The 11,017-nt window shown below is 39.6% G+C and overlaps 1 long non-coding RNA gene across 1 annotated transcript in view; it reads right to left on the bottom strand.

Annotated features, from left to right (window-relative positions):
• Positions 1-2,168: 2,168 nt before the first annotated feature.
• Positions 2,169-11,017, bottom strand: part of LOC116595768 — a 48,893-nt gene continuing 40,044 nt past the window's right edge. Inside the window, exon 3 of the long non-coding RNA XR_004287855.1 lies at positions 2,169-2,446. This is a non-coding gene — a long non-coding RNA (uncharacterized LOC116595768). The remainder of the gene's footprint in view (positions 2,447-11,017) is intronic.

Here is an 11,017-nt window from a genome sequence, read left to right as displayed (position 1 = left end):
TGGACCTTTCCTGCCACTGTAGGCCAAGAGCGCCTCTGTTTGGTGGTTCACTTTCCTTCAGATTGTTCACTGGCACAACCCCACAGGACCTTGGCTCATGCCAGCCACCTCTTTCCTCACGCCCTGCCGCTTCCCCATTGCTGTCAAGGGGGAAACACCATGAGACCAGTCATTGCCCACGCCTGACATGGTCCAGATTAGAGGAATTAACACTTTGTGGGGCCCTTACTAGTCAATGGGCCCCTTCAGACTCCCAAGAGACATCATAGCTTCATAGCACTTTTCTGGAGATGCTTTGTGAAACCAAGCAATCTGCATCTTATGAAGATGGGGTTATTTTAGTAAAGTGCTTTTAAAATATTTGCTCTCCCTTGCTTACCTCATTTTTTTCCCTCTCACCTTTGCTTCCCAAAGAATATGTTAGTGTAGGCTATGTTTATTTTTTAGTTTTTTTATTTTTAGAGAGAGAGAGAGAGCATGGGGGGAGAGGGCAGAGGGAGGGAGAGAGAATCTCTTCATTTTTTTAAAATGATTTTATTTTATAAATTAAATTTAATTTTTTTATATTTTTTAAAGACTTTAATTTATTTATTTGAGAGAGAGAGAGGGCGAGTAAGACAGAGCACAAGCAGGGTGAAGGGCAGAGGGAGAAGCAGACTCCCTGCTGAGCAAGGAGCCAGATATGGGACTCCATCCTGGAACTATGGGACCATGACTTGAGCTGAAGGCAGGTCCTTAAGTGACTGAGCCACCCAGGCCTCCGAGACAGAGAATTTCAAGCAGACTCTCCACTGAGCACAGAGTCTGACCTGGGGCTGGATCCCACAACCCTGAGACCATGACCTGAGCCGAAACCAAGAGTCAGACACTTAACCAGCTGAGCCACCCAAGTGCCCCAGCATAAGCTGTTTAAAATATACTTTGGCTAATATACCCTCTGGCTTCCAATTTGGGACAATGAGAGGTATGGCATGAGAGTAGGTAGTTCAAAAGAAAGAGTTTGGTGATTTGTTTCCCTATCTTCATCCTTGAGAAATACACTTCAGACCTCTCTTATAGCTCCTTGGGTTCCAGTATCTGTCTCGTCCCTGGCTGCTTTAGGTCTCCTGGAGGTAATGACTCCAGGGAACCAAACTAGTTCTTTTAACTCTGCTCACACCTTGTTTCATTCATTAATAACATATCCTCAGTCACTCTGTTGAAATGTCAACATCTTACTTGAGAAAGATTGCAACAAACCTAGGGAATATAGCTCATCAGTAAAGTTGGAAGCTGATACACTGATAGCCCTAGAAAAGGAACAGTGGAGAAGGTCTGCCAAGTGTACACAAGGTGTAGGTGAAGAAAGGGATTGGCAAACCCGGTGTAAGGGTTGGACTACATCATCACTAACATCTTCCAGGTCTAACATTCTGTGATGCCAGCTCAGGGGGTGACATGATCCTCAGAACTAGTCATAGCCAAAGAAGGAAACGACAGAGCAGACAATTGGGGTAGTTTTTCCTATTTTGAGTTATGTTGGTAAATAATCCAAAGCAAGCAGGAAAAATACACTGATACACAAAAATATAAAACAAAAATCACTCAGTTTAAAATCAGAATAGTTGAAAGAGAGCCAACTGTGAGATGTTTATTAGGTATTTGACACTGACCAAGTCATTTCCCTACCCAGAATCGTAAATGTGCTAATATGTAAAATGGGAATTAAACTGCCACATCACATGGGTCACATGGTTGTTTTAGGGACTCAGTAAGATGAAGCATGGGAAAGTACATTATTTTGCTAGAGCATTAGTGATATTGTAAATGTGGATGTAAATGTTTGCCCTCCCTGGAAATAGTCTAATATGCACAAAAGAGTTCAATCTAAAGTTATGAAATGGAGAACATTGGACATATCATTTTGGGGAAGAGAACAAATTCTCTGCTTATCCATCGTGAATTTACCTTTTGATATCAATTTATAAATCTTTGTCTAAATAATGCACACTTAGACACAGTGCACCATAGAAACAAAGAAAAAAAACCCAGATTCATTTTACATTATTATATGATGTAAGATAATATACATTATATATATGATATATGTAATATATAATATACATTATTATATGAACAAAATATTCATTTTTCCAGCTATCATTTTACCAAAATATTTCTCTGATCTACATGCCTGATTATTTTTTTCCTGAAACTCTTTAGCATTCATCCAGTATAGTAAGAAAAAATGTCATTTTTCCAAAGCTTGAGGACGACAGCCACACACATAGATCAAGCCCCAAGCAAGACCTGGTCAGAGCGAAGGGTTGAGAGCCCCGTCCTCCTGTTCCACGGCACTTTCCCTCATTCTGTGAACAGCCATGCTGCTTTGGACCAGTGATTCTTGGCTTCATGCACAGATTCTTTCTGAAACTGCAGTCACACTTTGAAGTTTTGCTGACATCCACTGTAGAATTGAAGTCAAATTCAATATCCCATCAATTTTCAGCATAGAAAAGCAAGCCCATTTCAGCTGTGTCACTGCATCAGCAGTAAACATATTTAATAATATCAATTACTGACTTCAACACTTCCACAATCTGGAAAAACATACAGCATCTTCTAGATAGAGCTTTTTGCAACTAAGAGAATAATGCGTTCATTATAGACTATGATACAAACATTTTCAGTGGGTACTAATTATGCAGCTACAGGAACAGCATAATCTCTTCTGTTTCTTTATTTTGGGAAATAGAAATCCAGGATGAGGCGCTAAGTAAATCATCTAATTCCTCCAGATATGGCTCCTTAAGTAGTCATCGAATTCCTTTAGAGGAGCTATATTTAAATATTCTGGAGAGGTAAATTAATTTGACTTTTTCTTTTTTTTTTTCTTTTTTTTTTTTTTTAAACTTGTAGGAAATTCCACACTGATTCTTGGAAATTAGGGTTGACTAATTCAGTGATTCTTAGTTGAACTCAACATAATGATAAATAACTGAGTTTTCGTTATTTATCCTGATGATCACCATACTCAATTAGTTGCTTACATGGTTTTTCATTTTATTATATCAAAAGTCATATGAAGCAGGAATAAATATAACCACTTCATAGATGAGGAGACAAAGCCTCAGAGATGGTAAATAATTCAAGACCAGAAGCTAGGAAGAGAGAGACAGGTTTTAATTCATTTTCACTAATTTAAGATTAAGTTTTTTCAATTATGTTCTGCTGCTATTTATTCCATGCAAGGAGGCATTAGGGATTTATTTCTTTAAAATCTTCGTTTCTAAGACAATAAGCAGTCTTCCTTTTTAGAAGTAAATTTTATCCATTGCCCTCTCTCCTTATGACCCTGCACATAATACTACTCTATAGAAGAAACTCTCTAGGTTATATTTCTTGGAGATTATAAGTTCAAAAAAAAACAAAAAATGCCTAGCCACAGTCCTTTGTGAGAACGAATGTGCTTAGCCAAGGGTTGTATTGTAAATACCTCACCTCTGGAGACAATAGTCAAATGAGGGCTCCAAAACTTAAGAAAGATTAAAAAAAACCTGGAGTTTTCAGAAGAAGGGGAATTAGGGTCCTGATTTAGGAAACATTCACCCAGGCAAAGGAGATAGGACAGACAACCCAGCTCCCTTCCCTACCATTTCCCTATTATTAGGTTTATGAAAAATGTGTTCCCACTAACAAGGTAAATCAGTTGGCACAGCACTAGCAGTGATGGTGACCTTAGATTTTCTTGACCAAGAATGCGATGGTTCAGTTCAGTATCTCTGGAAGAGGAAACTGTGTTCACAGGACTAGTCCTCAGGGTCCACAGAACCGAAATAGAAGCTGTCTGGTTCAACTTTAGCTGGCAAAATGGTCAAACAAAACCTCTATCTACAGTGTCAGAAAGGGAAAGCCATAAGAAATCTGAGCACGATACAGAGATGAGAGGTAAGGGGTCAGACTTGGGGTCTTGGAACCCATCCTGTCCATCATGAGAAAAGAACCAACCCACCTGGTGGGGAAAACAGACTAGGGGGCAGAGGGTGAGCCAGTTCTCCACCCTGACATGACTAGAGAGGACTGCATCCACTGCTAGGACTAATTCCATGGGGATGGGCCATAGGAACAGCAGCCCCAGGAGGGCAGTTTCTTTTGGAGACCAGAACAGTGGGAATTTCTCCCAGACAGAAGGTCTGGACCAATAGCAGGGGATTAGCCCAAAGCCAGTGTGTCTGATGCCCCTGTATCTCCAGAGCTGCTCATCTACCTTTCTATAATAGTGTGAGATTTGTGGTGTCTCTTACTTTTTTGCTTTTTATTTCCTCCTCACTCTTTACACATATTATCAATTAATTTAATCCTCAACCAATGTTATGAGGAAAGGAAAGATGTTGCATACTGTCAAGCAGTATTTCAAACCCAGGCAATTTGGCTCCAGAGTCCATGTACTTAATGACTTTTTCACATCATCAGACCTTGTCCATTAATGCTGGAACAATTTTGTCTAGAGAAAATTCATGGGATACTGTGGCAAATGTTGGTGAGGAAAGATTTATGTTGTAGCTTCTCCATTTTGGAGACTCTGAAGGACTATAGCTACCTTATATGAAGGCCAATAAGGATCTATTGCCATCTTTCCAGCATGGAACCAGGACTCTGCAGGTAGATCTAAAACAGTGAAAAGACCCAGAAAAACACAGGCAGAGAGAACAGCCGGGGGGAGAGGAGATACCTGATGGCACCTTGAAAAGAACACTAAAGGGACTGAACTTTCCTTGGTTAGAAGAAGCAAACAAAGGTTTTGTATCACAACTTTGACTTTATTTGTTAACACCTGATTGCAAATAAGGTAGATCTCTATCAATGGACAATTTTTCCTGCTCTTCCAGATTATTCAGCCACAGCTATGAGGTTACAAGTATGAATTATTGCCATTATTGTAAATATTTGTTTATACACCAGTCTCCTCCCACGGACTATGAGTTCTTTCAGAGCAACTCCTCATTTATTTCTTCCCAGCATCTAGCTCTCAGTGCTGCTCAATAAATGGGAAAACAAATGTTAGGGTGGTTTCCAGCTCTTCCGTTTGTGTCTCTAAGCTGTGGAATGCTCTCGTCAGTATACTATTCTGTGTTGCCATTCTCTGGCTATGGGTATGATTTCGCACCCTAAAAGAGGTAACCTATGATCATGTTCTTTTCCAGGGCTTTAAGAAAATAGAGACCAGGGTCTTCTGTGGACTGAAACCTCCTAGGACATAATCCAGTCACTACCAATCTATGGGAGATTTAGAACATATTTAGAAACAAAATTGGGCACAAGTTCACTTCAAAATGAATGTGAACCTTGGTGAATATCACCAAGCTCAGAGATGGTGGGGTATATGACTTTTGCTTCTAATATATGTGTTCAGAGCTACTGAGCAGTTGTTATAATTAGAAGTCAAATAGTTAATATGGAATTTTTTTAACTTTTAAAAATGAACCCTATCACTTGAATTATAAGCACTCTGTGATTCTCCAAAATATAAACCGCTCTAGTTTATCATATTTTATTTTTAGAATGATGTGCAAAAATTGAGGTGAGAAAATGACTTCTGCATATTTATTTATAATTCAGACCTGTTAATGGCTTATGTGTGTATGAAATATTATGAAGGTAAAAAGAAAAAGTTACTTTAAAAGTTGTCAGCTGAAGGACCAACCAGAAAAGTTTTTAAAAAGCTAAAAGTATTAAATGTCAGAAACAGATTAATTTATTTGTTCTAAGGAATGGAAGGAGAATGAAAGGCCATTTAATGTGGTTATTTGGATGATATCTTATCATATTTTTACCAATTGATCAAATAGGTATCATGACAACTTTGCTAATAGTTTTAATTTTTATATTATTTTGTATATGCACATGGATGTATGAGAGGTGGGTGGGAAGGCAGGGGGCTTGGGAAACTAGGCTGTAGTTCCTCCCTATCAGGAAGACATGCCTACTGCATGGACTCTATTCAAAGAGCTAAAGCCTTCATCTAACTTAAAGATTTTACTCCAAATTCATTATTTACTTAACTGATGAAACTTTGTCATTATTTGATTTAGAACCATGAGATCTCCTTGGCTAAATTACACACCTGTTTTATCAGCTATTTCTTTTTTTTTTTTTTTTTTAAGATTTTATTTATTTATTTGTCAGAGAGAGAGAGGAGTGAGAGTGAGCACAAGCAGACAGAGTGGTAGGCAGATGCAGAGGGAGAAGCAGGCTCCCTGCTGAGCAAGAAGCCCGATGCGGGACTCGATCCCAGGACGCTGGGATCATGACCTGAGCCGAAGGCAGCCACTTAACCAGCTGAGCCACCCAGGCATCCCATCAGCTATTTCTTGCCTCCTCTGACCATTCTATGGTTCTGTAATTTCTCCCATTATCTTCATTGAGACCTCATTATTGGGCCATTTGGAGGCTCTTGTCCCACTGACCAGAGACTGCCTTCTTCTTCAGTGTCTGCACTTGATTTCCTTCTGTGGTGCCTTACATTCCTCCTGTGGTGTTCCTTGCCTCATGTCCATCCTCTGCATAGGCTTCTTATTTCTCCTGGCCTTGCATATCAATAGGACCAAGGTGGTATCATCTGCATATCATTGGGACTGAGATGGCATCATCTGCCTCCCAACTACCACTGCAATCAGCATAGGTCAGTCACTGACTTTTCCACTCTAATTCCTACCATCATCTCAGAGAACGTCAGCCTCCATGTATGTGATTCTCTAACATATCCTAGCTCCTCACTGAGCTATGAAGGTATTCACTAGACTTGGTTGTAGTCTCAAGAGTATTTGTTTCTGGAAAATTAAGCATCAATGCTTTTGAATATCATAGTCTATATTTCTAAGGCTTTCATTTTGTTATTTTCGTGAAAGTACTTTGCTGATTTCCATGTAGTAGCAAATGTCCTGATTTTTCTTTGTTCTTCAAATGTATTAGTCCATTCCTCCGTTAATGTCTGTGAATCCCTACCCTGGGTCTTGTGTGTTTAGGGAAAACTACTTATAGTTACTGGTGCTGTCTTTGTTTTTATTACTATAATTAATGTCCAGAAGGGCCTAGGGTTTGTCCTTCTGGCCATTTTCTCATGAGTTCTCTTGGTTCTTTCACCTTTGCTTCCTTCACTGTCCCCATCTGGCAAATTCTAACATTGTTTAATCCAAACCATTGCTTTTCTGATTTACTCTCCCATTTTCCTCAGCAATTTATTCCTTACCCTCATTCTCCTCACATTGTTCCCCTAACAACAGCTTATCCCAACCTTAGCTTTATTTCCAGTTCACCTTAGGAAAAAAGATGTAGATGCTGACAGTGGAATAATGTAGTAATTAGAAGCAATTGACAAGCAGCTCACCCATGGGCATGGACAGATTGTGAAAACATACTGCTGACGAAAAGAAAAGAAAAGAAAAAGAAAGAAAGAAAGAGAAAAAGAGAGAGAAGGAATATAATAATTTTTGTGCAGATTAAAGAATATATGTAAGAACACAAAATGAAACCAAACTTTTTATAAGAAGCTAAGCTTCTTCCATCATTTCTACCCTGGTTTGTTGCACTGCTCTATTAACTGATCTCTCAATTTTAGCCCTGAGCCTATTACAGTTGATTTGTTAAAATTCTCCCAAGGCTTCCAAAATCCTACAGGACCCAACAAAACCCAGCAAAATTTGTCCACTGTCTTGCTTTCTTCTCTAAGTTCATCTATTCTGGCTACTGTGTTTGTTCCTTGAACAAACGAGGAACACTTTTCCCTTGGCCCACTCCCCTTGGGCGACTTCTACTCGCCCCCAGGTATCCCATGGTTTGTTCCCTCTGCTCAAGTGTTTCTCAAAAATGTATTCAAAGCCTACTTCTTTAGGTCCTCCAGGGAGGAAGTGGATGGTCAGTGAATATATATGTGTGTAAAACAGAATAGAAATATTCCTGGTCCCTTCCCCCAGGAGCTTCACCTTCTAGTATCTTTGCCTTGAGGGGGCTGGGAAGGTGAGTTGATGGGAGACAGATAATAAACAAAAGCAGCAAACTGTATTGCATTTTAGAAAGAGATACATTTTATGGAATAAAACTAGGCTGGGGGAGGGGTAAGGACTGCAGGTTTGGGGATAGAAGATACATTAACATTTTATTTATCTATTATTATTTTTTGGATGCTCCAATGACTTTGTTCACTCCCTCTTCCTGGGGGTAGGAGGACCTCATAGCTGGAGAGCTGGAAAGGAAATCAGGCAACTGTCTCAGTATGGGACATTAAAGGGAGAAGAGGGTATCTTGTATCTCTAGGTACCATCTTCCCATCCACCATAAGCATGGGCACAAGGTGTCTCCAGTTGTTGTCCAGAGCATCTAGCATTATTTTAAATGCATGCTCAAGGAATGCCTTGTTGGGAAAGTGACAATTAATCAAAGAGTAGAAAGAAGATAGGAGGTGAGCTGTTTGGATATTTGCAGGAACTGAGCCCTAACTGGAGGAGGAGCCAGAGCAGATGCTGGTAGGTGGGAGTATTCTAAGAGCACACAGGAGTTTGCTGTTTCTGAACCTCAGGAGTGAGGGGGAGTAGGATCAGAGGTTGCAGAGATGAGGGTGACCAGGGGTACAGGACTCTGCAGGCCTTTCTAAGGATCCATGATTTCTGTTCCATGGGAAGCTTTCTGAAGTTCTCAGCAGAGATGAATCTCAGTCTGTCTTCAAGTGTTTGTTCCAATGTCACTTGCTCAGTGATACTCCGACTGCCCTAATCAGAACCCCAATCTCACCTTTCCTGGCCACTCCCTATTCTTATTCTCTGATTTTTTCTTTCTTTTTCTTTTCTTTTTTTTTTTTTTTTTGTTAAGATTTTATTTATTTATTTGACAGAGAGAGATCACAAGTAGGCAGAGAGGCAGAGCAGAGAGCATGCTGACGGGCAGAGCAGAGAGCCCGATGAGGAGCTCCATCCCAGGACCCTGGAATCATGACCTGAGCCAAAGGCAGAGGCTTAACCCACTGAGCCACCCAGGAACCCCTTCTTGTTTCTTGATAGCACTTATGGGACTCTAAGCTGCATGTTTTAGTCATTTGATTTTTTTCTCTCTTTCATGCTTCCTTTCCTCATATTAGAATGGAAAATCCATAAAGGCAGTAGATTTTTGTTTTGTTTTGTTCACTGACATATTCCCTAACTGCATCCACACATGCATATGCTAAGAACAATGCACCATCGTTTAGATAAATATCACAGGTAAAAGACATTTGAGTAAGTGCCTGTAGGGGCAGAGTAGATGAACGAAAGTGGAAATAGGGATAAAATTAATCACTAAACAAAATGAAAGAGGAAGCTTACATGGATCTGTGCTACTACATGTTGAGTAAAATGTACACAACCCTTGGCAAACAAGATAAAAACACATATATACCTGTCTATACAGAGAAAGGCTCTCGGGTGCAAATTTCTTTAAATTCCTGATCTTCTATGATAGATGTTACTGCCTCTGTGTCCATTTTCACATCCACTCCATCCTCAACTTAGACAGAAGTCCCTTTCTTACACAAAGTGAGTTCTTTCATGTTTGTTCAAGATCATGCTCCCTTTTATTTTTTTCCTTCCTGGGGACATTGCTTCCTAATTTTTGTCCTCTACTTTCAGACTTTTAACCTTTTACTCTCCAAAATGCCTTTCTCTTCAGTTCATTGATATGTTTATGTCTTTCCCATTTTAACAAACAAAAATGAAAACATGCAAATAGAAAACTTCCGACCCCATATATCTTTCCAAATGCTGCTCTGTTCCTTTCAGAGCAAAGCTTTAGAAATAACCTAAACATTTGGTTTCTACTGGGCAACTTCCAGTTCACAGAATCATTTATCAAGCAGATTCCTGACCAGGGAGCTTGTGTGGCTCAGTCAGTTGAGAGTCTGATTCTTGATTTCGGCTGAGGTCCTGATCTGGGAGTCATGGGATCAAGCCCTGCATCAGAGTCTGTGCTCAGTGGGGAATTCGCTTGAGGATTCCCTCTGGCATTCCCCTACTCATGCTTGTACACTCTCTCCTCTCTCTCTAAAAATAAATAAATAAATAAACCCCCCAAATGGGTTCCTGACCTTACTATACACCTAATGCTCTTTACTTAGGAGTGCCATTCGTTTAATTTTTGTGATAATTTAAAAAACAGTTTCATATATATATATATATATATATATATATATATATATATATATATATATAATATGTGTCCTTGTTCTGCTGGACCTTGGGAATGCAAATGTGGCAGAAGAGAGTTTCCTCACCTATATATCTACCACTATCACCTTCTTGGGCATGAAATGTATCACTTCTGGGTGTTAACTGCTCTAAAATAAAAGATGTAGGCTTTTAAAATAGAACTCAGAGAAAGAAAGAAAAAAGAAATCTCTCTGCATAAAAACACAGCAGTTATGCCACAAAAAGTTTGCTTGACAATGTAAGTGGCTAATTTTCTTATTTATATTTGTTCCTGAGAACAAAACAGTTATTCTTTCCTTCAACATTTTCTCTAATCTCAGAGGTCCATAACTTCTCAATTCCATTTTGAGAAAAATTAAGCCAAAGGGAAAGTTTGTCAACCAAGAATGGAGTTTGAAAAAAAGAGGTGGGAGTAGAAGGCAGGAATCGGGAAGCAAATTTCCTGATGGGGCTCTGGGGCATGTGGGGAAGAAGTGAATAAGAAACAAATTTATGGGAAGGTGAGAGGCCCAACTCTACTGGGAATTGAGAATAGGGAAGAATGAAATTCTTCCATGTTCAGGAAGAAACTAGTGGGTGAGATGAGTAGTATTTATAGGTGTCTTCTGGTCCCCACTCAAAATGGAATCTGTATGGAGGAAACTTGGACCAGAATTGAAGAAGTTCTCTGTACATCCTTCTGAATCTGGGCACTGAATTTATCCACTAACAGAGACAGGAGACTAGATTCTATAAAGAACTCTACTCCTGTCTCCTTCCCTTACTACTGACATTGTATAAGAAGAAGGTGCTTCCTGAGCCCTCTG

Source organism: Mustela erminea, chromosome 1 (assembly GCF_009829155.1).
Source record: "Mustela erminea isolate mMusErm1 chromosome 1, mMusErm1.Pri, whole genome shotgun sequence".
In the NCBI taxonomy this organism is placed as follows: Eukaryota; Metazoa; Chordata; class Mammalia; order Carnivora; family Mustelidae; genus Mustela; species Mustela erminea.
The sequence above is the reverse complement of the archived record's forward strand: the minus strand, read 5'-3'. Positions and strand labels throughout refer to the sequence as shown.